The sequence below is a fragment of the Sparus aurata genome, chromosome 2, assembly GCF_900880675.1.
Source record: "Sparus aurata chromosome 2, fSpaAur1.1, whole genome shotgun sequence".
Lineage (NCBI taxonomy): Eukaryota > Metazoa > Chordata > Actinopteri > Spariformes > Sparidae > Sparus > Sparus aurata.
In genome coordinates, this window is record NC_044188.1 from 23,605,342 (window position 1) to 23,629,241 (window position 23,900).

The 23,900-nt window shown below is 39.2% G+C and overlaps 1 protein-coding gene across 12 annotated transcripts in view; it reads right to left on the bottom strand.

The window, feature by feature from the left end:
- The window catches only part of gramd1bb (GRAM domain containing 1Bb), a 138,275-nt gene that overhangs the window by 105,901 nt on the left and 8,474 nt on the right, over positions 1–23,900 (bottom strand). For 8 of the 12 annotated variants that reach the window (XM_030438933.1, XM_030438927.1, XM_030438909.1 and 5 more), the window contains exon 1: positions 10,451–10,766. The exons of 1 other annotated variant lie outside the window; for it this stretch is intronic. The gene's annotated coding sequence lies outside the window, so the exon portion shown is untranslated. Of the gene's footprint in view, positions 1–10,450; positions 10,768–23,900 lie in introns of those variants that run through there. 3 more of the 12 variants (XM_030438886.1, XM_030438869.1, XM_030439001.1) reach the window with 2 other exon arrangements.

Consider the following 23,900-nt stretch of genomic DNA (forward strand, 5'->3'; position numbering starts at 1 on the left):
TCTAAAATTTGCCAGGTTGTATTTAATAGTTTTAGTTTTTTCTTGATGTGTTTCTTTAAGTTAAGATTTGAGTCTAATAAAACACCAAGATATTTAAATTCACTGACAGTCTCAATTTGTTCACCCTTAATGCAGATGTTTATATCTGGGGTGTGCAGCTTGGTTTTGGAAGAGAACATGCCTTTTGTTTTGCTTACATTTAAAGTAAAACAGGATTGGTCTAGCCACTCAACCACTCCATTAAGAGCACTGGCTAGTTTCTCAACTGCTAGCTGAGCTGATTTAGCAAGTGTGTATAGAACAGTGTCGTCAGCGTATAGCTGTACCTCTACTCCATGACAGTACAGTGGAAGGTCATTGATGTAGAGACTGAAAAGTAGTGGGCCTAACACAGATCCTTGAGGTACACCCATTGTGAACTTCAAATAGCTAGAGAACACATCTTTGATTTTCACACACTGTATTCTGTGGGATAGGTATGACGATATCCAAGTAAGTGTATTAAACGAAAGGTTGAAGTTGGCGAGTTTAGACATAAGAACGTTGTGATTAACTTAGTCGAAGGCTTTATGCAAGTCTAGTCTATACAGCTCCAACAACTCCACCTTTTTCAAGATGTGATCTACCAAACTGGGCAGGATTTAGGCCAGGGATGCAGCTCTGGTCGGTTTGTTGTTTTATGACCACTTTCGTAGCAACCTAAGAGACTACTGGCAGTATGCTAATGGATCTATAATTACTGACTACATGGTGGTCTCCAGATTTGAAGATGGGAGTCACAATTGCATGTTTCAAGTCGTTAGGAAAGGAACTGTGTGCAATAGAGAGGTTTACTAAATGAGCAATAATGAGCTGAATTTTTTTTTTGTGTTCTGATGGAAAGCATCTCTGCTTTTTGAGTTCCTTAAGGAGCAAATAACTTTCTTAACTTCTTCTTCACTGACTGTGACTAGGTAGAAGCCCTGTCCAACAACATTCAAATTGCTGCTCCGTTTCATAAATCTGATGTTGTTTCCTAGCTCCTGAACAGATTCAATGAAAAAAGAACTAAAAGTAGAGGCAATTATAGCACTATCATCTATTGTCTTGCCCTGAATGGTGAGCTGGATGTCCCTAGGGTGAAGTTGAGCTCTGTTAATACGTTTTCAAATTTCCTTGCTATTACCTATAGCCTCGTTCATAAATTGAAGATAAAAATGTGACTCTGCTAATCTCAGTTCCTTAATCAACTTTGTTCCTTAAACTTTTGTAAGCCAAAGTGTCTGTGTCTCTCTTGGTCTTAATGGCATTTTTTAAAGCTGCGTCTCTACTTTTCATCAGTTGCCATAGGTTTTTAATGAACCAAGGCAGGTTGACTTTGTTTCTATTTTTCTCTGGATTTTCACAGTGAACTTATCTCTGACAGCATTGATCTTTGATGTAAATAACTGACAACTAAGCTCCAGGTTTTCAGAGGATAGCACAACACCCCAGTCCATATTATTTATCTCACTGTCAAATACGTCGTGTTTGATTTTAGGTATACAGAAAACCTTTGTGTGGCGTGGTGTTAGTGTAATGTTCTGAAATCTTTTTTTGATTAATTTCCTTGCCACCAGAGTTACATTGTGATCGGACAAACCGGTGATCAGGTTGTGACTTTTTGTTATCCGTTCACATTTATTGGAGAAAAATAGGTCAAGTTGTGTACTTTGGGGATTCTGGTTGGCCCTTTTATCAGCTGTTCTAGATGGTATTTGTCTCTGATGACTTTAAGCTTTTTCCTCTTAGTCTTATCCTCCCCGTTTAGATTGAAATCCCCCATGAGAATAATTTCTTTGTTGTGATTACATTCTTTCAAGATACCAGTAAGTTGTTCGTTAAAAGTGTTATTGGCAGTCGGGGGTCTATAAAAGCCTATAATGGTAAAAGACATTTGCTGAGAGTAACGCAGTCCCCCCTGGCTACCCAAGCAGCCAGGTCTTTGTGTATTTTAGGGAGCAGGTAAAATTATCTGTCCCGGGGGTCGTCCAGGCCGGAGAGAAAGTCTGTGGGTGTGTATGACACCTGACATAGCTTCACCTTAAGAACACAAATCCATCTTTTCAGCTAACTTGTATCTAACAAACCAAGATAGTGAGTGAAATTTAAGTTTTAAAAAGTAATTATCATACAATTCTAAACTCTGTACAGTGTTATGTATTGTGTTGTTTCAAATGATATCACAAAAATGGAGAAAGAGAGTCAGAAATGCAACAGATATAAAGGAGCCAGAAACTGCATGAGGGACTGAAGGGAGCTGCCGGGTCTCATTAAAAAAACAGACTCGGAACAAATTCAGTTTGCTTGGCTGCTCAGTAGCCAAAGTTGGAGGATTTTAATGAACAGTGTCATTGTAGCCAATGATGCCATTCTGGGACCCGTTTCATTAAATGTGTGATATGTTTGACAGCTTTCGGCCTGCTTCAGCTATCTCAGCATGTGAGGCCCACATGTAGTCCTGACTGTCTTGCAGGTAGACTGGTGGGCATGGATGTGCTTCAAAGCTCTGCTCCTGTTAGTCCCTTCTGACTGTCTGTGTGCTGTGTTTCTCCTCTGCTCTCAGCCATACTCACACCACTAAAGTGTTCGCACATCCTCTCACCTGCATAACACTTCACAGTCTAGCACACCCCAGTACTTTTGGCGTTCTGCTTCATTTTGTGTCTTTCCCATTATATCCTAAAAGCAGATGTTTGCAGCTTAATATCAATAGCTCTCGCTTTTTATGTCACATACTTTAGAACATTTTAAGGTATAGTTGAAATCTCTGGTACGGTAAAAACTGTTTATTGTTAACAAATTCAATAATGCAAGCCTTGGGAAGAAAGGGAATGGGTGATTAACTAGAACACAGCAACAACAGAGCTATGCAAATTAATTATTTACACCTGTGTTGACCAATAGGACTTTCCCTGTGTGCACAGTCCAATGAAACAGTAAAGCTAGTTAAATGAAAAGTAACAGTCCATAACACTAGAATCCAAATTACAGAAGCAGCAGGAGAAAACAAATACAGTTAACAACTTTGAGGGTAATCAAAGATCGGCCATAACAAAGACGAAAATAACACTTTGTTCCAGCAACATTAGTAAGAAAGAGGATGAAAGTAGGAGACAAACTGGTCGAACAAGACAAAGATTCAAAAATGGTAGTAGATTCAAAAATGGTAGTAGTAGTAACAGGAAAGGTTGCTGTCAGTGGTATCACTGAGGGATCTGATGTCAGTGCTGAGGAGGAGGGCGCTGCAGTCAGCGAGGCCCACAGACAGTCCAGGCACCTGCGTCTTCTGTGGTGATGGTGCATCTGATGCTTGGTATATGGTTGGAAACAAGTGTTGAAAAACCAAGTTTACTGTGTGAGACGGGGACTTTAGTGACACACAAATGCAAGTATGGCTTGCCTACAAAAAAAGGGATGTCAGACACAGACCTCTGTGATGCTGAGAAAACCGGTCTAAATGTACAAGAACAGGAGGGGGAACTCCCTCGAGAGAGCAAAAGGCTAAAAATAGAGAAAGCTGTGTTTGTTGAAAGAATGTCTGGAAGTCTAGATGCTGTTTTTCTAGAATTTTATTATATTTTGAAGTATTGACTGGATATTAGTCATACTTTTTATGTGATTAATTACTGTTTGATTAGCAAAAAATTGGGGCAATTAACCCTGTTGGCAGCTTATTTAAACGTGCAAGGAACTTTTAACTGGTCATGAAACAGTCTCAATTTAATACTGATGCGTCTATATAAATTCCATAAGTAAGACCGTCAGTAAGAAGATTGGCTGTTTCTGGTTAGTTATTATAGTTACTCCTATGTCTGTCACTCAGTCAGATTCTGACTTATCCAGATCAGGTAAGTCATTAAATTAAAACAATTGTTTATGGTGGAGTTAACCCTAACCCTAACCCTAACCCTAATTTTGTAGTGCAGTTAGATTGTAGTTTTGGTTTCCCTCTTTTGGAGTGGTTTTGTTTTATTTTTTGTCAGTCTGCTCAGATCCAGTTTAGATAGGTAATTTTTCACAGCCTGTTCTTTTGTCACTCTGTCAAAGAGCTTTAGAGTTTCAGAATAAAAGCCTGTTTATCTGATCCCACTCTGCATCTAAGTCCTCCTTCTAGCCCAGGCCTGACAGGAGTGCTGAGGATGAATTGCGGGGTCTCGCATCCTGCGGGAAGAAGCTCCTCTGGTGGTATAGCAGAGGTTTACTTTGTTTCACCACCATGTAACAGTTAACAAACTTGCATAGCCGTAAGTAGATAAACCCTGCAAATAGTTAGTAAGTAGATGCTAGTGTAATTATTTTTATAGTATAAGTGGAACGGATTACATCAACAGAACTCCCAGAGTAAATAAATCAATTGCAAAATTTGGAAAATAACGAACAAAACTAACAGTCTACAGCCATGCTAGCAGTTTTGCAAGGCTACACAGAAGTGTTTTGAACTAAATGCTAACATTAGTATGTTAACATGCTTACAGGAACAATGCTAACATGTTGAGGCTCAGCAAGTATTTCCAATGTTCACCATCTTAGTTTAGGATGTTAGCATGCTAACATTTGTCATTAATTATGTTGATTCAACTTTCAAAGCTGTCTGAGGCATCTGAATGAAGCCTTCAGCACGCCAAGCATCTGCTTCTCATGGGCTGTACTGTATTGCTGCTGTGGCCTTTTGTGTGGGCTGACCACTGGCAGTATCTACAAAGTGGAAAAAGGTTTAACTAATAAACCAAGGCAGAAAGGGCAGTCATGACAATATTTGCATCTGAAAATACACAATGCTTGCAAGTTACTATCGTTAAATGGGCACCAGGACAGTTCTTGTCAACAACCGCTGCTTACAGTAAGCAAAATCACAAAAACTTTCTCCGCTCATACGCGCATCATGATGACAGCTGCTTATTATAGCAAGCCCTATGCCCACACTCTGCTTTTTGTTTCTGTCTCATCCGCTCTATTGTGTGACATGTAGGAAGTTGGTTCTACGTGCTAGCCGCTTGTTAATTTCCCAGAGGTACACTAAGCATGTTCCCTGCATTAGCTAAACGATCATTGGATGGTATAATTTCTATTCAACTAGCTGAGAAAAGAGTACAGAGCAGCAAATTTGAACTAATGTTTCATAATATACGGAACTCAGTTAACCACACAAAATCAGCAGGAAGCGGGAGATGTAAGCAGGAAGGGCAAATACAATTTCCTCGGCATAGACCTTTGACATAAGCCATTTTCTAAATTGTTCTAGGTCACATAAGATTCCTCTCTTAAGTAATTCAAGATGTATGCATCCCTTGCCATTTCGCTTCGTTAATGGATGTCTGTCCAAATATTCTACATAACAAAAAGAGGGTTTAAGACAGATAATCCACCGGCCGACGGTAGTAGAATTTCTGTCTTTTTTTCATTTTTACTGATATAAAGGATGAAGGGTTTTGTTTTTCGATGCAAGATATTTATGGACCGAGTACAAATTCTTTAATCCCAACTGTTCTGAAATTTAATTTTCTCTTTCATTAGTGTGGAATCTTCTATCTTCTCTCACTATCTCCGGAGATTTAGCTGACAACCGCAACACCCCTCGGCTGTTCTCCATTCTACTCATTCAACTTCTCCGCACTGCCGTAAGAAAAACTACTGCCTCATACAAGCACAGAAGAGCCCACATGCTTCAAAACAGAGAACATTGTATGAGCCTTTGTTCCTGTTACTGTGCTTTGATATCAAGTGACTTTTATATTATAATCCACTTTTATTCATAGAACAGTTAAGTAAAGCCCTTGTTGTGAGAACTCAATCATTGAAGTTGATCATAATATTCATTTGTATTTTAACACTCACCATATTAAACAAACTAGCAACATGCTAACATGCTAAATTCCAGAGGAACCCTAAAACAGTCATAAAATCTAAAAGTAGCATTAAAGTAAGTCAGTAACTTGTAATCCATTGTGCTAATTAAATTGTGGACTTAATAAAACTCAGCATGTCTTCCCACTATTAGAGTCAATCTGGCTTAAAGTAACACCTGTTAATACCAGTCAAACATGCCAACTATGCTAACCCTTCCAAGCATTTGATTTTTATTAGGGAGTGAGCAGGTGATTAGTCAGTCAGGGAATGTGAATAAAGGGTGTTTATTAGTAGAGGGATTACACAGTTTCAACACAAGCCATTTGAGTGTTGGGTTTCATTATATTCACTGTATGGCACTTGAGGCGAGAGAAAAGGCTGTAGCGTTAAGCACCTATAGCATGTAGCAACACAGTCTAAACTAACAGCGCTGTTACACTGGGCTTCCAAACGCTCATTCAAGAGAGTGTCACACCAAGAGGAGAAAATGTATGCTCTCCAGATGGCTTTAGGAGTCAAGATAATGATAATGCAGCTGCTCACAGCAAGATGGTGAGCAGAGAGGGCTGAAGCAGATAGCCATCATTTGGTGGCAAGGATAAATATGTGACGATGGCAGTTCAACATCACATAACCTCTCTGAGCTCAAACACAAGAGAAGACAAGAAAACCTGAACACACGAGGTAACGTAAAACAGTACAGAGCAGTGTTATTTATAAAATGATTTGAAGCATGTGAAGATATGGTTAACTCAACACAAAGCGTATTTTGTATACTGTATATAAGTTTTATTTTCTTGTATTTAATGCTGATAATTGCTTCTACAAAGGACAAATGGAAGATTGTTTTGCTAAGAAATCGGAAAATAAAGTAGGAAAGAAAAAAAAATCTGTGCAAACACCTGTCATCTTCCGTGGATTGTATCTAAAAATAGTATTATTAAATGCAAATAGGAAAGTGAAATCTATTGTAAAAAGATAATGCAAAACTGATCTTCTGTACCTACTGGACACTGAACATAATCTCTCCATCCTGAGGAAAAAGGTCGTACTTCTACGGCAAAGCACAGCCTCAGATCTCTGCTTACCTCTGACCTCCTACAGTGCATTAATTTATCTCGCAGTCATATCCTCACGGATCTCTTACATGAGGCTGGAATCATTTCAACTAAAGCACTGCAGGGACTACAAATCACCTGCTTCGCCACTTTGTCTAGGACACAGGAAACCAGAGTGTCCTTAATCTATAGCTATTGGTGTGAGCATCAGTATGGGTGCTAGAGAGCAGGGGAGTGACCCTGGAAATATCGAGGGAGGCAATCCAACATCAATCTTCATTCAGAGCAGGGTCAATAAACGCTAAAAATAAACACATCCGACTGACACCTGCGAAATACCACAGAACTGTACACCTGCAGACACCTCTGTACTGAGGGAACGATATGTTTTGATAAGAATAACTAAAGATTTGTTGATCCACTGTGTAAATTATCCACAGCCCTCAAGCAATCATGTGAAAAATAATAATACAATATTTAAATACTTGCCAGTTTTCTTAGAAATTTCTGCATCAAACTGTTCTTTCTATATAAACTGTAATATCAAGGCCGAGTGCTGTCCTAATCTGTTGTGACTGAATAAGGTCCAACGTCCATGTCACCATGTCTACTAAATATTTAATAAGCTCAAAGTGTAGTATTTCTGGTACAAATGCTTTGTGAGGGTCTCACTACTGGATGACTCGCATGGCTCTATTATTATCTGGTGTGAATTGGAAAAACAACCAGACTATTTGTGTCTCACTATTTGGCTTTTCTTAGACGTTCAGAGTTACAGTACTCTATAAAGTCCTTTCAAATCAGACGTATGAAAAATTCATATCAAACCTTATTTGAACTATGATTAATGAATACAAACAAGTGATAGATGAAATAAAGAGAGTTTTTTTGGTGGGGAACTTACTACAGAAAGGATTGTTATGTAATACTCATAGTGCAAACTGCTGCAGAATAGTAAGTATAGGGGCAGTGTAGGTTGCAATATTGACAGCCTGTTGCTGTTAATAATACTGTACATACACGGTTAGATCATCAGGTTCCTGTTGGTTAAACTGAACTTATGTCCATCGTGTTTCTTAGGTCAAGCAGTCTGTGCGTGTTGACAAGTGACCCGAGACAGTCATGAGTAGTGTGAGGGAATACGCATTCGTGATAGCTACATTAACATTAATGGCCAAACTCATTAGCTGTCTTACTGGGAGTTAATGTAGGTGGAGGAGCTGGAGGTGGCGGGAAGTGAAAGTGGAGAAATGCCAACCCCAGTAATTCCACAGTAGAAGTGTTGTGTGTTCTCTGGTGGCCTATAACCATTAGCCACTGATACATTCAGGAATCATTTGCTTTGTGAAAGGTTGTTCGTGGGTGTGTTACTGCGCAACTAAGGATGGAACTTATACTGTACATCTGACCATCCAGTCTGCTTGTTGAACCAAAATGTCTCATTTTCTATTTCTGGCCTGCATTACATACTTTTCCCTTTGAGTAATTAGTAATGTATTGTAGTTACTTTTTTCAGTGATTCATGTGTGATAAGTATTTTATTTTTACAGTTTTCAGCTTACTTGCCCAGCACTGTAACTGTGTAGTTAAATACAGTTTTCATGTAGATTTGTCTTGTCTTGCATCCACCTGCAGTTTGGGCAAAAATGATTTGCCCTTGATTTTGCTTTTTCCAAATCATATGTACTTCAGAAAATGCACAAATGGAAAGCCTTCCCTTTTTTTTTTAACACTCTTTAAGGCTGTTGTATGGCTGCCATTTGTCATATCAATTACTTAAGCCCAAAATCCTTTGAGAAAAATTAGTTTGTATTTATAGATCTCAGTCTGGATGTGGATTTCCACTTGATGAATTTAGTTGACAGTCTACATACTGTGGTGAGTGTGCAGGTGGGGAATCATTTTCCTGCACAAAGACACAATGACAGGACACGCTGTTACTGTGATGACAATTGAACCAGTGAAACTCAATCCATGAGACTGTTTACAAGCATTCAGAAAACCTACTATATAACAAACTACATCAATGCATTAAACAACAAAAATCTGTAGTCTAAAATACTCACACAAAGGTTAGCAACAACAGTGAAGTCGATTTCTGCCATTTTTTTCAATTAATCCAATAATTCACTGTGAAGCCAGAGCAAGGCATGGTGACAGAATAAGCTGCAATGTGGGTGGCCAAATTTCAGGAGTAGATTTGTGCCGTTAAAAGCCTGGGCATCAATTTTACAGCATCACAATGTAGTGTTATTTTACTTATTAGGTTCAATCAATGTTCTGTTCTGATCCCTCTGAACATCAACCTCACGCTGAGAGCAGAGTTTAGAGGACAAGAGACATAGACTGCATGTGAGGGAGGGCCGCTGAGTGAATAATTACACACAGAACAAGCTTGGTTACTCAGCTATTGTGTTCTGATGCTCACTTCCCTACATTCAAAAATCTCAGGTTTTCACTAGATATTACGGAGACTGTCATCTATTTTTCTAAGGAAATTAAACAATACATTTCCAACAGTGTTTGCTGCTTGAGAGAAGCTAGTACATTGTGTTGAGAGCATGGGTTTTAAAAGAAAGGCTGGCGAATGGCCAACAAGTCATCTGATGTTAATCTTGAGTTTGAAGGAGTGCAAAAGTAAAACAAAATGGAAAATACAACTATTTCGCAAATGTACAACAGTTGCTCTTGAAACAGATATGTTTATCTACTAATTGTATTAGTACAATACACATTCAAATTTTCCCCCAATCTAAATTTGTTTTTTTGATAGCTTTGTGTCTTGAAAAAGCAAGAGTGCATAGCAAAACAATTACTTCCAGTCTGACAGGTAACAGGCTGCCCTATTTGCCTTCGTCTAGAACAAGAGCCACACAAATCCCAAACTCTACGGGCGTGACATGAGAAATGCTTAACCTGCAACACTCCACATCACATGCAACTCCACTCCAGGGACGCTGCTTAGTATTTACAACACAGCAACTGCTTCTGTTGCAACTTATGCCACCATCATCTGTAACTCTGCTACAGCCAGTCGAGGCTCGGATACAAGCAACATCGGTTTCAATTACTGAGGGTGGCAGGTAAAGGGAAAGTGCAGGTGGGTGCCAACTCAGGAGAAAAAGTGCTGGCAGCGGGGTGCTGCCCTTCAGCTTGCCACGACCACCCTTCACTCCTGACCTCAGGTTACCATGGCATACAGTATATGAAGGTCAGACATAGTACACCTCTATCGCCAGAGGAGAAAACGCCACTGATAAACACAGTTGATAAGACAGTCCCGCCAACTGAGCTGTGATAAATAACTCCACTCACTAGGTGCTGATGAGGTGGTGACTGAGCTACAGTACTTCCTGTCCTCTGAACCAAAATTTCAGGCACACTTGCACGCACACTGATCTGCCGTAATCATTCTACCCATTCATCCAAGCGCACTCAAGACAAACAGTGCAGCAGAATGAATGTATGAGCATGCGGCTTCTTTTACTTGCTATGAGCTGTGGAGAGGAGCTGACATACGTTACCTCAGTGAGTGGAGCGAGGTCCGGTCGCTGGGTGAGAGTCAAAGATCATTCTGCCAGAGCCATCTGTCAAGCAGGTTGGGTACAAAGGAAGTAGGAGCAAGTGTCCCTCTCCCTCCTTCCTGTGCGCCTCTCAACCTCCACAACAAAGTCCCGCGTTACATTAGAGGAGAGAGCTGCACTCCATGAGCGAGGGGGGAATCCTCTGTCAGACTGAAGCCAGTTTAAATCCCCAATGAGGAGATGGAAGGACAGACCTCCCTTTTCCTGGGGAATCGCGACTTGCTTCTGCTCCTCTGCCACCGCACAAAGCCCCCCCTCCCTCCCCCTCTCCCTCTCTCTCTCTCTCTCCCCGTGTTTCTTCTGTCTCCTTCTCTGCTCTATTTCGCTCTCCTTCCTGATCCCGCTCCGTTTGTACACTCGCTCGCCTGCTCACTCGCTCTGGCATGCATTCTTATCCACTGTGGCTCAAGCACCCACAGACACACAAACATATGCAAATAATACACACGGGCAACAAACTCCTGTCAGCTGTCTATGAGGAGTATTTCTCTTGAATCTATTTGCTTGCCACCAAGTGAAACGTGCTTCTGTGTTGTGTTCCTACTATAGCATATTCTCAAACATATGACAATATGAGGGTCCCAAAGTCGAAGCTCTTTTGGCTGATAGAAATGTTTGCTTCCTATTTCCGCTGTAATTAAACTGGATTATATTTATCCCCTGCTTTGTGGATGACAAAAATTGTACTCACACATTCAACCAGAAGCGGTGTGTGTGTGTGTGTGCAGAGAGGTTCAGAACGAACGGAGGATGCCTCTGCTGTGATGTAAAAATGGATGTAATGAATAAAATAAGTCTTCGAGAATGAGTCACTGTACAGTAAGACTTCAAATCCTATTTCCCCCATATGAAAAAAAAAAAACGGGCTCCATTCTACGTGTGCGGGTGCGCATAAAGCTATACGCGTGATTGGGCGGTCTCTGGAGCTGTTCTATTTTGAGCCTTTAGACGTAACGCACAACAGAAGAAAGAGGACAGCAAGGCGCTGTTATGAGAGTCTCCCCTAAAACTACACCCCCCTTTCTACCACCTCCGCCCAGTCTCCTCTCTCTCCATGCTGGAAATCTCTATGCTTTAAGGGCATATCAGCAGGAGGGAGGGAGAAAGGGAAAGAGCTGTCTGAAGGATATAAATACTGCTGGAGTGACTTGAACCATTAGCAGGTGGTGGAGAAAGGACGAGCAGCGAACATTTAGACAAGTCAAGTGTAAAACAGTAAGCCTGGAGACTGGACCGAAGACCTGACAAGATTTTTCATTAGTGCCCACATCCGCGCAAGAACAACTAAATACACAAATATCTGCGCCTTGTCCAGTTAATCTCACAATGCACAGTAAAAGAAAGACAAAGACCAGTCAACCATTCAAACAATAAAGGACATTTGGATCAAATCTGACAATAAAGGTGGAGAATTAACAACAATAAAGAAGAATTAAAAATGTTGAAATGTGTGTCAAACCAGCCTAATGAAGCCGGAATCAAACGAGCCCTTGAAATTCCTCCAAGAATTCAAACGGCACAAACAATTCTTTGTAATTAAAAAGTAAAGCATGGCGGCTCTAATCTGTAGATTAGCTTGGGGTTTACATAGAGATGGAAGTCACCTGCCTCCAGTCTTATTGCCTACCGGCAGCTAGAGACCAACAAGAAACAAAGCCTCAGTTTACTAGTCCTCTTAAAAAGCAGTTTGTATGTGTTATAACAGTGCAGTGCAGTAGTTGAACAGAAACTCTAAAGCAGGATTAACAAGCAGAACAGCTATGTTTTAATAAAAAAATAATCTCAATCTATGTCTCACTGGTTGAAACTGAATGCTTAATAATTCATTGTACTTCCATGCTCTTGAAAGCTCTTTTATCTGGTAAAGCCACAGCATTCACTAATATTTTCTGCAGTTATTGAATGATTTAACATTAAAGTGAATTTGTGATAGCGTTCAGACTAAGCCAGAAAATCCGACAGTATATAGACCCGCAATTACACGTGCAGCCATTGCAGAAAAATCTACTGGGAATATAGGACAATAATAACTTTGTTGCTATGGAGTCTTTCTGTCTTGTTTTTACATACATTCATGTTATCAAATTGAGCAGAGGGTGCATTTTCCCACACAGCTAATAAGAGACAAGGTCACAGCACAATGTGCCCCTGTTGACTGAAAATGTGCACCGGTACGTGCTGCTGTCTTGTGTGCTCCTATATGTTGTAGACGTCGTTATAATTAATTGAAGTGATTGGATTTAATTCATAATGTGACCTTTAACATCAGAACTATTGTAGAGGTGTGGATCATGTATTGCTTCACTTTTATGCCTGCAGCCAATCGTACTGTACACTGTTGCACTGTTTATGATACCACTGGAAGGTAAACCCTCTGAACTCAATAGTCTAACATTCTTATAAGGAAATATTACAGTCATGTATTTTCTATATTCAGTTGTCTCCATCTAATGGAGACAGGTCGCTGTAAGGATGGGGGCACAACAGTCTCTAACTTCCAATTTCTCATTTCATCCATTTAATTTTCCAGCAACTGAACATTAGCCAGAAGCAGCCTTAAATCCAAGATGGATTAGCATGGCTCTTATCCCGACTCTCAACCCCCCTAAGGTTGTCCGGTTGTTCATCTTGGATGCTCGAAAAGGTTCCACGGGCAGTGATCGTATTTAAATCCACTGCTCCAAAAAATATGCTGCCTTTTCCAATGCTGACAAATGTATTTCTGTAATAAGTAATGCAAGTTCTAGCGCAAATTTCACAGATTAAAAAAGAAAATTTAGCAAAGTTTGAAGGAGCTACTGGCCAAGCATACATAGCAATAGTTGTATCTATAACAACACTTGCTAAATGCTTTGAACTATATATTTCCCGAAACCAAAGAGAGAAGAAGTTACTAACTAGATATTTTGCAGGCCTCTATCCAAAAGTAACCCCTTTAGTTGCTTTTTAAATCATTACAGGCTTGTTGTGTGAGTAGTGAAGTATGAAAAAGGAATGGCTTTAAGTTTTTTTCATTGTATTGTACTGGATAGGTTGAGGAATTATATACTGATCCCTTGTAACCTGTCTTCTTTCGTGGTCATCTACAGTATGTTCTGAGAAAATGTTATGCTTGAGTACAGGCAGCAGGGTTGCTTTGAAACTCATACAGTATATTCCTGAGCAAAATTGTGAGCAAGATTGGCATTTTAATCTTCTTCCACTTTCGGCCAGGCAAGATGAGCTTGCACCTGGTCTATACTTACAGAATGTGCAGCTTTATTCTGTGCAGCTCTTTATTTGTTATGTTTGACCAAATTACTGGGCGGCAGAAGTGACAATACCAAGGCTTACATGATCTGCAAAGTGGTACATAGTGAGGGAAAGAGGAGTATTTTCTTATAATAGATATTCCTCTACCCATTTTTCCTATCATTTTATCTATATAGCTCTACTACGATAGTTGCCCAACAATGAATGGCTTACAATGAAGTTCCTAATGGGGGCATTATCTATTTAGCACAGTTATTGCACTTCCATTTACCTTATTTATGTCCCTAATTAACTCGTTCTTCATCTTGTGCAGTTGATCTTCTTCATTTATATACACTGCTGTTCTTGCGAGCTCTTGGTTCAGCCATTATAAGTTGTTTGTCTTTAAAATACAAATGCTTACCCACAACCAGCTTTGGCTTCCCAATACCACAACTGAATTTTGCATTTGTGCACACTCTACTCTGAAGTGCTCAAATCCAATTTGAGATTTGTGATGAATAGCTTTCAGACCTTTTTACAGGCTGGTCAAACTGGCTGTGCGAGCAGTGCATGTGCGTGGTGCATCGTTTTACTTTACATTTCACTGTCCATGTTAACAGGTTAGGGCAGCCACACTGCCTATGTGGAGGTGAGCTGCAGCAGCTTTGCAGCACCGCCATCACAAGCAGCCAATGTGGCCAGTCCCAGCCCAGTTCTCATCAGCTTTGTCAGGCATGATGCCTTCAGTGACTATATTGCTCCACCAGGTTTAGTTCTCCAGATAATCCAACCTCTTGGAAATGCCATTTGAATCAATCCACTAGCTTTGAGTACATTACTAGGACTACATTTACAGGATCCTTTACCTCAGCATAGTACATGGTTTGTTCAACTTTTATTTCATCAATATCATTTTGAGAGTACTTTACACTGATCTTTAACTCTTGACTCACAGTCAACAGAGTTAGCGCTCCTTTTTGTTGAATCCAGGATCAACTGAGTAAACTAAGTCTAATCATGCTAGTAATTCTTAGATTTGTTTTCTCTTCCCGAGCATGTCCATAGTTACAATAGGAGTTTAAGAGGGAATGATACCACTCACAAATAAATTAGAATTAGAAACCTTTTTGTTGTTTCTACATATACATCAACATTTCAAAAATACATATTATAATAATATAATAATAATAGTAACAAGTTACATTTTTATTGCAATGTTTGAAAAGTCTCTATGCAAAAATGTGGCACACTAAGGTGGCTGTGAGGTCGCACTGACGGGTACAGTATGTGCAAATCTCTGCTCCGCTCAGAATCACAAGTCAGCTGGGTAACATCTGCAGGTTCACTGTGTACCTGCAATAATGAGCCTGCTCTCCGCTCCATTTCTCTTTTCAAGTATGACCAAGTGGCCTTCTTCTGGGCTTCTATTTGAGTTTACAAGGAAAGACAAGAGCCATGCCAACCTGACCATGAAACAAGTGTCAGTCTGACCCAATCCCTGTGCATGGCAGAAACTCCATGATATATATTGTCTCCAACTAATCTGCTAGATTTAAATAAAAGAACCCTTGTGTGTATGGGTATCAGGGCTGATCTGGACATACTTTAAAGAATGGTTATCAAGCAGAATAAAGCTGATCAAAACTACTGTGTTTTATCCACTTCAGTCTGCTACTGTTGTAGCACCCTCCAGCTGGCAGAGACATTCACACTTAAAACATTCAGGTTCGCATTTTGAGTCAGCACTGACCTTCACTTTCACTCGTTATAATAACAAATGTCGCAGGTGATATTATCTGTCACTAATTAACATTAATTCTGTGAGACAGGCCAAAAATAAACTTGGCAATTGTTTGGTACTCTGTAAGCCTGTCTCTGTACTATGCCAACGATTTATGAGGTAAAAGAAGCATCACTATCTAACACTTCCATACAACTGTGACTTAATCAGTGTTTTTGTGGTCTCACTTGATAATAATCTACTAAGTATTCACTTCCTCTGCTGGCGGGAGTAGATAAAGTCGTTTGTGTTGGTTATTGCAGACAAACAACAGAAAATTTGGGGTGTTTTATTCACTTTGAACACCTTGTGTAGTTCGATGAGTACAGGGACAGCCCAAAAACTGCAAGTTATCAGAGCCACAGTAAAGCATATTATTTCTAATATGCTCAAAACGGTAATGAACGTGTTGAGAAATCAATGTCAAAGCGAAGTTTGACAACAGTAACTACATTGCATAGAGGCTCCTCATGTTACCTTTAAATATATAGTAACTCTCATGTGCCAAAACAATCCTGGATATCTGTCATGTAATATGGATAACAGCTGTGGATAATGTGATCAACTACTTTGCACCCGTGGAATTACAATACCATAGCTGTTATAATTTGAAAGATAAACACAGGGTTTTGAAAAATTAGCTGATATAAGATGCCAAATATCTAATAGCCATAATTATCCAGGATATTGAAGAGATTGTAAAAATAAATATGAAAAAATAAATATGTTTTCCTACAAAGTGTAATATCTCAATCCAATCCCCTTTCCATACCTAAAAGATTTGGTATTCCTACCAAAATACATATTTTCCATTGCAGAATATAACAAATTGCTGGCGTTTGAGGAAAACCTCCGTTCACACCAGCTCTATGAGTCAACTCATGCCTAAAGTGCTAAAATGCATTAAAAAATAGTCAAAACATGCACTAGACCCAGGTGGGTGTCTCAAAAGTGTATTCGAGAGCACTGCTGCCAAAGCAATGGTAGAGAGACGACAAGAGAGACAACAACAGATGCTACCTGTGGTAAGCTTTTAATGCACACTGTTTGTCTAGTCGATATATATAGAAGTGTTGATTCAACTTTGTGGTTTATTTTGGGACCAACATTTATGGCAAGACTATGCAAATGTCCTTCAACCAATTTTATTAAAAGTCACAGTATTTTTATACTGTTTCTTTTTTTGGCACCTTATATGATTTTTTTAATACTTGGAACCTAAAACTGCTTTAACCTGAGCTCACTTAACAACGGCAGAGTGTCATATCAGAAAATACATTTTTGGGGGTCCTTAGAAATATTTCTGTTGTTTAGTTTGGGGGATCTGATGGCCACTATGACATTTGTGTTTTTGCTGACTGGTAAAAGCTTTTCTGGCAATACAACCAACCCCATTCATCCAAATGTATATGTAGGTCCACAACATAATTAATCCATTTTAAATAGGCTCTAATTGCAAACAAAGTGCACAGAAGAGCAATCAACATGATTGCGCTTTCAATCAAATCAGAAGCCATCTCATCTGTCACTTGGTGGTCCACATTAATAGACTGATATCATACCGTCAACTGATTGGTGCATTTGTCCGCAGTGATGATGCTGGGTTTTCTCTGATGGAGGACTGTATATTCAAAAGCTCACTGATGAATATTCTATAAAATTATATCAAATCAAAACATCTACTGTAATGTAAAAGGGGCAGCAAAAACAGATATACAGAGAGTTATCAACCAACTCTTCTTTTCTAAGCCTTTTTACAGTTGCTGTTTTGGTTTTATGGGCCTTCACATTAAACAAATGTTTCAGCCACACATCTTGCATCGCTCTCTCAAATGACTGCATGCTTCTTACCCACTACCAAACTGCTGACAGAGAAAGTTTGTGGTGACCAGGGATGTTCCAAATGAGAGATTTCCCTGATGTTAGAGGAAAGTTTAAACTCAGGCTAGTCAACTAGATTAAAAGCAGGAAAAACAGACACAATTGGGCACAGTTTGATCCAAAAGACTTAAAAGTGGCCAAGTGAATGAACTTTTACATTCCCTATGGCTTAGCTGTAAAACTCAGAATATAATTGTGCTAAAACATGCATTTTACATTTTTTTTTACACCAACAGATCTAAACTAAAAACCAAAGCATGGAAGCTCACAGACCCTTCACAGATCTGCCCCACAGTGATTTACATTTTTGGAGGAGGAAAGCCCAATAGAATGTCGTAATTTGCATGAGCTTCTGGATGCAGCTTAACATTAAACGACTCAGTACTAATGCAAACATCTTTTTTAGTTTGTGTAAATTAGCCACCATTTATAGCCGTTGATTTAACAGAACTGAAAATGAATGTGACCCCCTCTCCATTTTTAAAAGCATGATTTTAACAACACAATTGAAAGGCTCTAGTGCTGCAGATAGTGCTCAACATAACCCCTCTCGCTCAAAAAGCAATGAAATAGGAAAGCACATGTAAGAAGATAATTAAAAAAGGGAGGTGAGGGAGATAAAAGTCGTGGCAGAGGGGAAGATATTGTCATAGAATGACACTTCAGCCAACCCTCTCTTCTTCTCTTTGTCAGCTAGAGGGAAAAACCCCAACATCACACATTTGAGAAGGATTAGTAAAATGAGTTTTACTTCACATTGCATGTGCACCGAGAATAAAATGATTTGCTTGATTCTGATAAGGCAGCTGTGTGGAGGCACTGGTATTTGGTGTTGAAACAGGTATGATTAGGGACAGAACAGGCTGATGAACAGTGTTTGAATGCAGTGGAGCCATTACCAGGCTTAAGTACATGAAAGAAGTCCCAGGGCGTTGTAAGAGAAGCGAGGGTGAGGAAAAATTCAGAGAGAGAAAAGACGTGTGTGTATGTGTGTGTTTATATGCTCCACTGGTGAATTAGAAGTTGAATCATTTTGATTGGTATTTCAGCTGTGTGATTAAGCATGCAGATGTATGTACAGGAAAAGGGAATTGCTTTGTGTATGTTATCACGGCTGTCGGATAATGGCTTCTAGTGTACATGATACAGTTAGGCTGTTATGGTTCGGTGGCACTGTGTTTTTTTATTTGATAATTGTCTATCATTCGACAAAACAGCATCCATAATATAAATGGACTGGAGCAGCAGGATTCTAAGAGTAAAACAGCTGTTTAATTAGACAAAGAATCAGAGGCTTAAACGAATATTTTGTCTTTTTGGGAAATTTACTTATGTGTTCCCTGGCGGAGGGTTAGATTAGAAGTTCAATATCTTTACCACCATAACTGTTCATTTAATATAGGGCTACAGCCAGCAGCAAGTAATTTTAGCTTAGCACAACAACTGGAAGTAAAAGGAAACTGCTGGCCTGGCGCACGTAAAAGACGACAAATGCAGCACCTCCAAAACTAATTTTACAGGGGTGTAGACTGCTTCTCAGCTGGGATCAGAACTCCCTGAAGTCTCCACTAGTTACTGGGTAACTGCTCCTGGCAAGGAAGTAGTCCGAAAGGTGACCACCTCTATGAGCCATAACTTGTTAATTAGTGACAGGTGGATTTTGTTACCTTTGGTCAGAGCCAGACTTGCTGTTACTCCCTGTTTTCGGTCATTATGTTGAGGTAAGCTAACAGGCTGCTAGTGATAGTCATAATATATATTCTAAGGATGGATGAGAGTGGTATCTATGTTGTTATCTAACTGATAGAATATCTGCAATCATATTTCTCAAAGTTACAGCCCTGGGAGAGAATACCGATGGCCTTGTTGTTATCAAAAGGAGGAGGTAAACAAGGGAAAAATCATTTTTGAGGCAGTGTAGTGTATAAACTCATTTTTTGTGCCTTTGTGTACATGTTTCTTGTGGTGATTGTAGGTGTTTGTGCTGGATGTCTTCACATGATGAGCCTTGTTAAAGTGTTATGGTAGTAGGTCTATAATACGCACATGGGATGAAAATAGCAATAAAATACTTGGCTGTGACACAAATGCTTTACTACATTATAGCTGCACTGTGACAAATGCCCAGAAGTATATTTTATTCTCACCAGCAGTGTGTATGCAAAAAGATTGCGACAAGCGAGATTAGCTGCTTGCTGAAGCAGTATTTTGAGTCTTACTTTTGTGGTCTAATAACGAGAGAGCTGTGAGGAGAACAAGACAAATCACTCATCAATATTTAATATGCTTTCAGGGTGCATTATATTTTTGATTGATTCAGAGAAATGCAATGTGATTATGACTTCAGAGTGCAATGAAGTGACATTCTTATGGGATACAATGTTTTCTCCTGCATGCTCAGCACATAGCTGCTGAAAACTAGGCTAAGGTTTGCAAATGCAATTTTGGACAGCCAAACATGACTCACCTCCTTCAAATAGGCAACTTCCATAACTTGTTCTTGATCCCTATTATCCCTATTGATTGATATTGATACCTATTGAATCTATGCATTACAATAATGCAGAATTTGTAAAATTTCCATCATTTCTAACTATCCTTTATTTATTTTTTTCATCTATTTTTTGTCATACCTGTACAGCTTTTCCGTCTTTATTTATCAATCATCCCACACTTATGTCTCTGTTTGTTTATATTGTTTACATTGTATATTGTATATATAATAGTCACTTTTTGTTTATTGTTTATTGTCTCAATGTATGCACCTTATTCACCAAGACAAATTCCTCGTTGGTGTAAACCCTTCTTGGCAATAAATGTGTTTCTGATCCTGATCCTGACTCTGATTCTATTAATAATCTAGAACGGCGAAGCAGTAGACAGAGAGCATCTCCCCACTTATCATCCCTGACATGTCTGGACCCTGTGAATGCTGCTAAAAGGCAACTTTCATGCTTATTTCCCACACTCTACTTAACCTTGGGAGCTGGACTATGAAACAGCCTGTGGTGTGTGTGTGTGTGTGTGTGTGTGTGTGTGTGTGTGTGTGTGTGTTTGTGTGTGTGTGTGTGTGTGTGTGTGTGTGTGCGTGCGTGTGTGTGTGTGTGTTTGTGTGAGTATCACAGATGTGAGAGATTTATTTTGGCACTAGTCTATAGCCTGTAGCTTCAACATCATTTCACTTGTCTGGTTGGACCCTGACCTCACCTGATGACAGCCTCTATGTTACCAAAAACCTTAAACGTTTTACTGAATGCATAAGTTTCAATGCTCTGTTCATTAATAATTTCCCAGTATGTTAGTAAGAGTGATGCTATTGTGCCACCATGTGGACAGTAATCTACACCACATCTAGTGATATGGAAACTAACACTCTCACAGTGAACAGTCAAAATACTAACTAATTTAAGAATATGAGATGTAGACAAGAATTGAGAAAAGTTGTGTATTTTATTTATTTTAAGATAAAATATTAAATAGATTTTAAAAGTAACTATTGTAATTCTTCCTGATTTTCTAAAATATACATTCTTTTGATTTTGCCCACTTAAATGTGAATGAAAACCTTTTTCAAGCCACATATGCAAAAACTCACCTTTCAGATGGTCAGCAGCATATTGTTATGCCACAGACATCCATCCCTTTTTTTCTCAGGGTAGACTGACCATTGATCTGTTGATTCAATTATACTTATCTAGCCTTCTTACATTTACTGTATTTGTAAGTCTACTACACAGGCAGGACCCAAAAACACAATATGAGAAGTCCAGTGTGCTTGACAGACGAATAATCTAACCTTGAGGAGCAAACAAGGAAATTATCATAATGGAAGCTTTGGGAAATCAAATGCATTTTAAGGAGCCTGTAGCACTTTACATGTGACCTCACTGTGTGTGGGAGGAGAAGATCTTTAGGGCTTTTACTGTTCATATTCCTCTACAGTATTGTGCTTTGAAATATTTTATCTTTAACACTGATTGTATTGACGCACAAATACACGCTTACAGGATAATAAAACCTTGACTATACTGGAAAATCTTTAATGAAGATTAGCACATTAGATCGTTCAGTAAATCACCTCACATATATTGAATTTGCATGTTGAATGTTCTTTAAAATGTCATACAAGAGAAGTAAATTACAGGAGCCTGAGGAAAAATAGGGCACAGGTGCATCTTTACAACCATCAAGGTACCTGCTAACAGTGCAGGATTCCATCTATTCAATATGCTCACTAATTAGACCTGATCGTACTTTTTATTGGTCTATAATTAATCTGGCTCTTCAGTAAGAGGGAAGGAAATGACTTTGGAGGGCTTTACTCAGCCATGACCCCGGGGACTCACCCTGTTTTATCTTTGGCTTGCATGGGATGGAGATAGGAAGGTGGAGACTAAATCAATTTCCCTGCGTTGGCTCATTAGCTGAGGCCTTTGGGTGAGCTGGGCTCCGTGGTGATGCCCTTGGAGAGGAACACCTGCAGTGTGGCTGTGAAATGCATACACAGGGTATAATGAAACAAAGTACTGAAAAACATGATGCTTTGCTGGCACAGATTTCAACTTGAACAATGCCGGCATGAAACAAAACTGTACCACAAATGAAAAAACAAATTGCTAAAGGGGTCATCATCCTTTCTTCATATTTACAATTACACATTTGTTTTCTGCTTCATCTCGAACTTTTTCACACCTGCAAAAACTATCCAGCCCTTATCATCAATCAACAGCAGATGTATCAAAAATGACACACATATGCAGTACAACACAAATCTACATATCCATGTGACAGCGAGGCATTATCCAGTTCTCACCATGGCATACGGTATGACATTAATGTGGGTAAACTTGTGCCTTATGATCCAATAAACAGCTCAGTTTTATAATCTCTCTGGCTGCAGTTTGTTAACAGGTCTGCCAGTTCAACACCAACAGAATGCAGTGAATTTGAGCAGGATTATGGCTTTTGTTGTTTGGATTATCTGAATCTAATTACCTTGCAGAGGAGCTTAACTGACTCTGCAGCCTATCTGCCTGATTGCTCAGTATCTGAATAACGGGAAAATTTATCATTTATGTTCCAAACAACCAGCTAAATATTCATTATTTTACAGAAACGAACTTTTAATTAATAAAAGTTGAAGTCATAGACAAGTTCACTACTGTATAAAACTGCCTAAGGAACATTAAATGGCTCTTCCGTGTCAAATCTGCCTGATATCAAGTAAGTAGCTTCAGGAAATGGTGAAAGTTCATCAGTGGCACATCAAACTACTTAACAAAGTATTCCACACCTTCGTTTCTTCTAGACTTGAACGCAGAAAATTCACTGTATAATCTCCAGATTCTCAACTAAGTCTAATCAGCCACCTCCTATCCAGTGTTCCCCTACTACACTAGTTGCCAATAAGTCGCAGTACGTGGCCCAATGTGTAAAAGACATTCCCTCTATTGGTCATGCTGCCACTTCTTCTGTGATCATACTGTAATTGCTGTGCACACACATCCTGTTTATCGTTCACTGTTCATCTATTTAAGACTAACACTTACATATAGCCTTTGATTTTTAACTTTTACTTGTAGACAAGATCTATACATAGTAACATCTATTTTAGGGCTACAACTATTACTTTCATTAAAATCGCTCTTAAGGTGTGTAGGTCTTAGGGGGATCTGTTGGCAGAAAAGTAATACAACATTCATAATTATGTTTCATTAGTGTATAATCACCTGAAATAAAAATCATGTGTTCGTTACCTTAGAATGAGCCTTTTATATCTACAGAGGGAACGGGTCCTCTCTGACAGAGTCTGCCACGTTGCACCACCATGTTTCTACAGCATCCCAGAACAGACAAGCCAACCACTGGCTACATACCTACATAATGGAGCCTTTAAATTATCAGAGAAAAGTGTAAAATACCCATCATAGTTTCCCAAAGACCAAGATCATAACATTGAATTCATTGTCATTGGCGGCTAAGGCTCAGGGATCGAGCCAGCGTCTTGTTATCGGAAGGTCGCTAGTTTGATTCCCCTGGTCTGCATGTCTAAGTATTCTTGGGCAAGATACTGAACTCCAAACTGCTCCTGATGTGCTGGTCTGCACCTTGCGTGGCAGCCACCACCATAAGTGTATGAATGTTATGAATGAATTACTGTAAGTCGCTTTGGACAAAAGCATCTGCTAAATGCCCTAAATGTAAAAAATGTAAATGAATTGCCTGCACTCTAAATTTTTGATGATGAAATTAAATAATTTTTCTGTTGATTGACTAAGAAAGCTCCAATTTGTTTCAAATATCATGTTTCTAACATTAACCTTATTCTGTATCTATTAGCAATAATTGAATGTCTCCGCAAGGTGTCAAAGACCTACCTGACAGACATAGTGATGAGACTAAATCGCCCATGTCAAATATTAAGTAGTAGCTACAGGTGGAAAAACCCAAAGGTAAAGTAACCCCAGTTAAATGATGAAATATTTGTGGGATTTC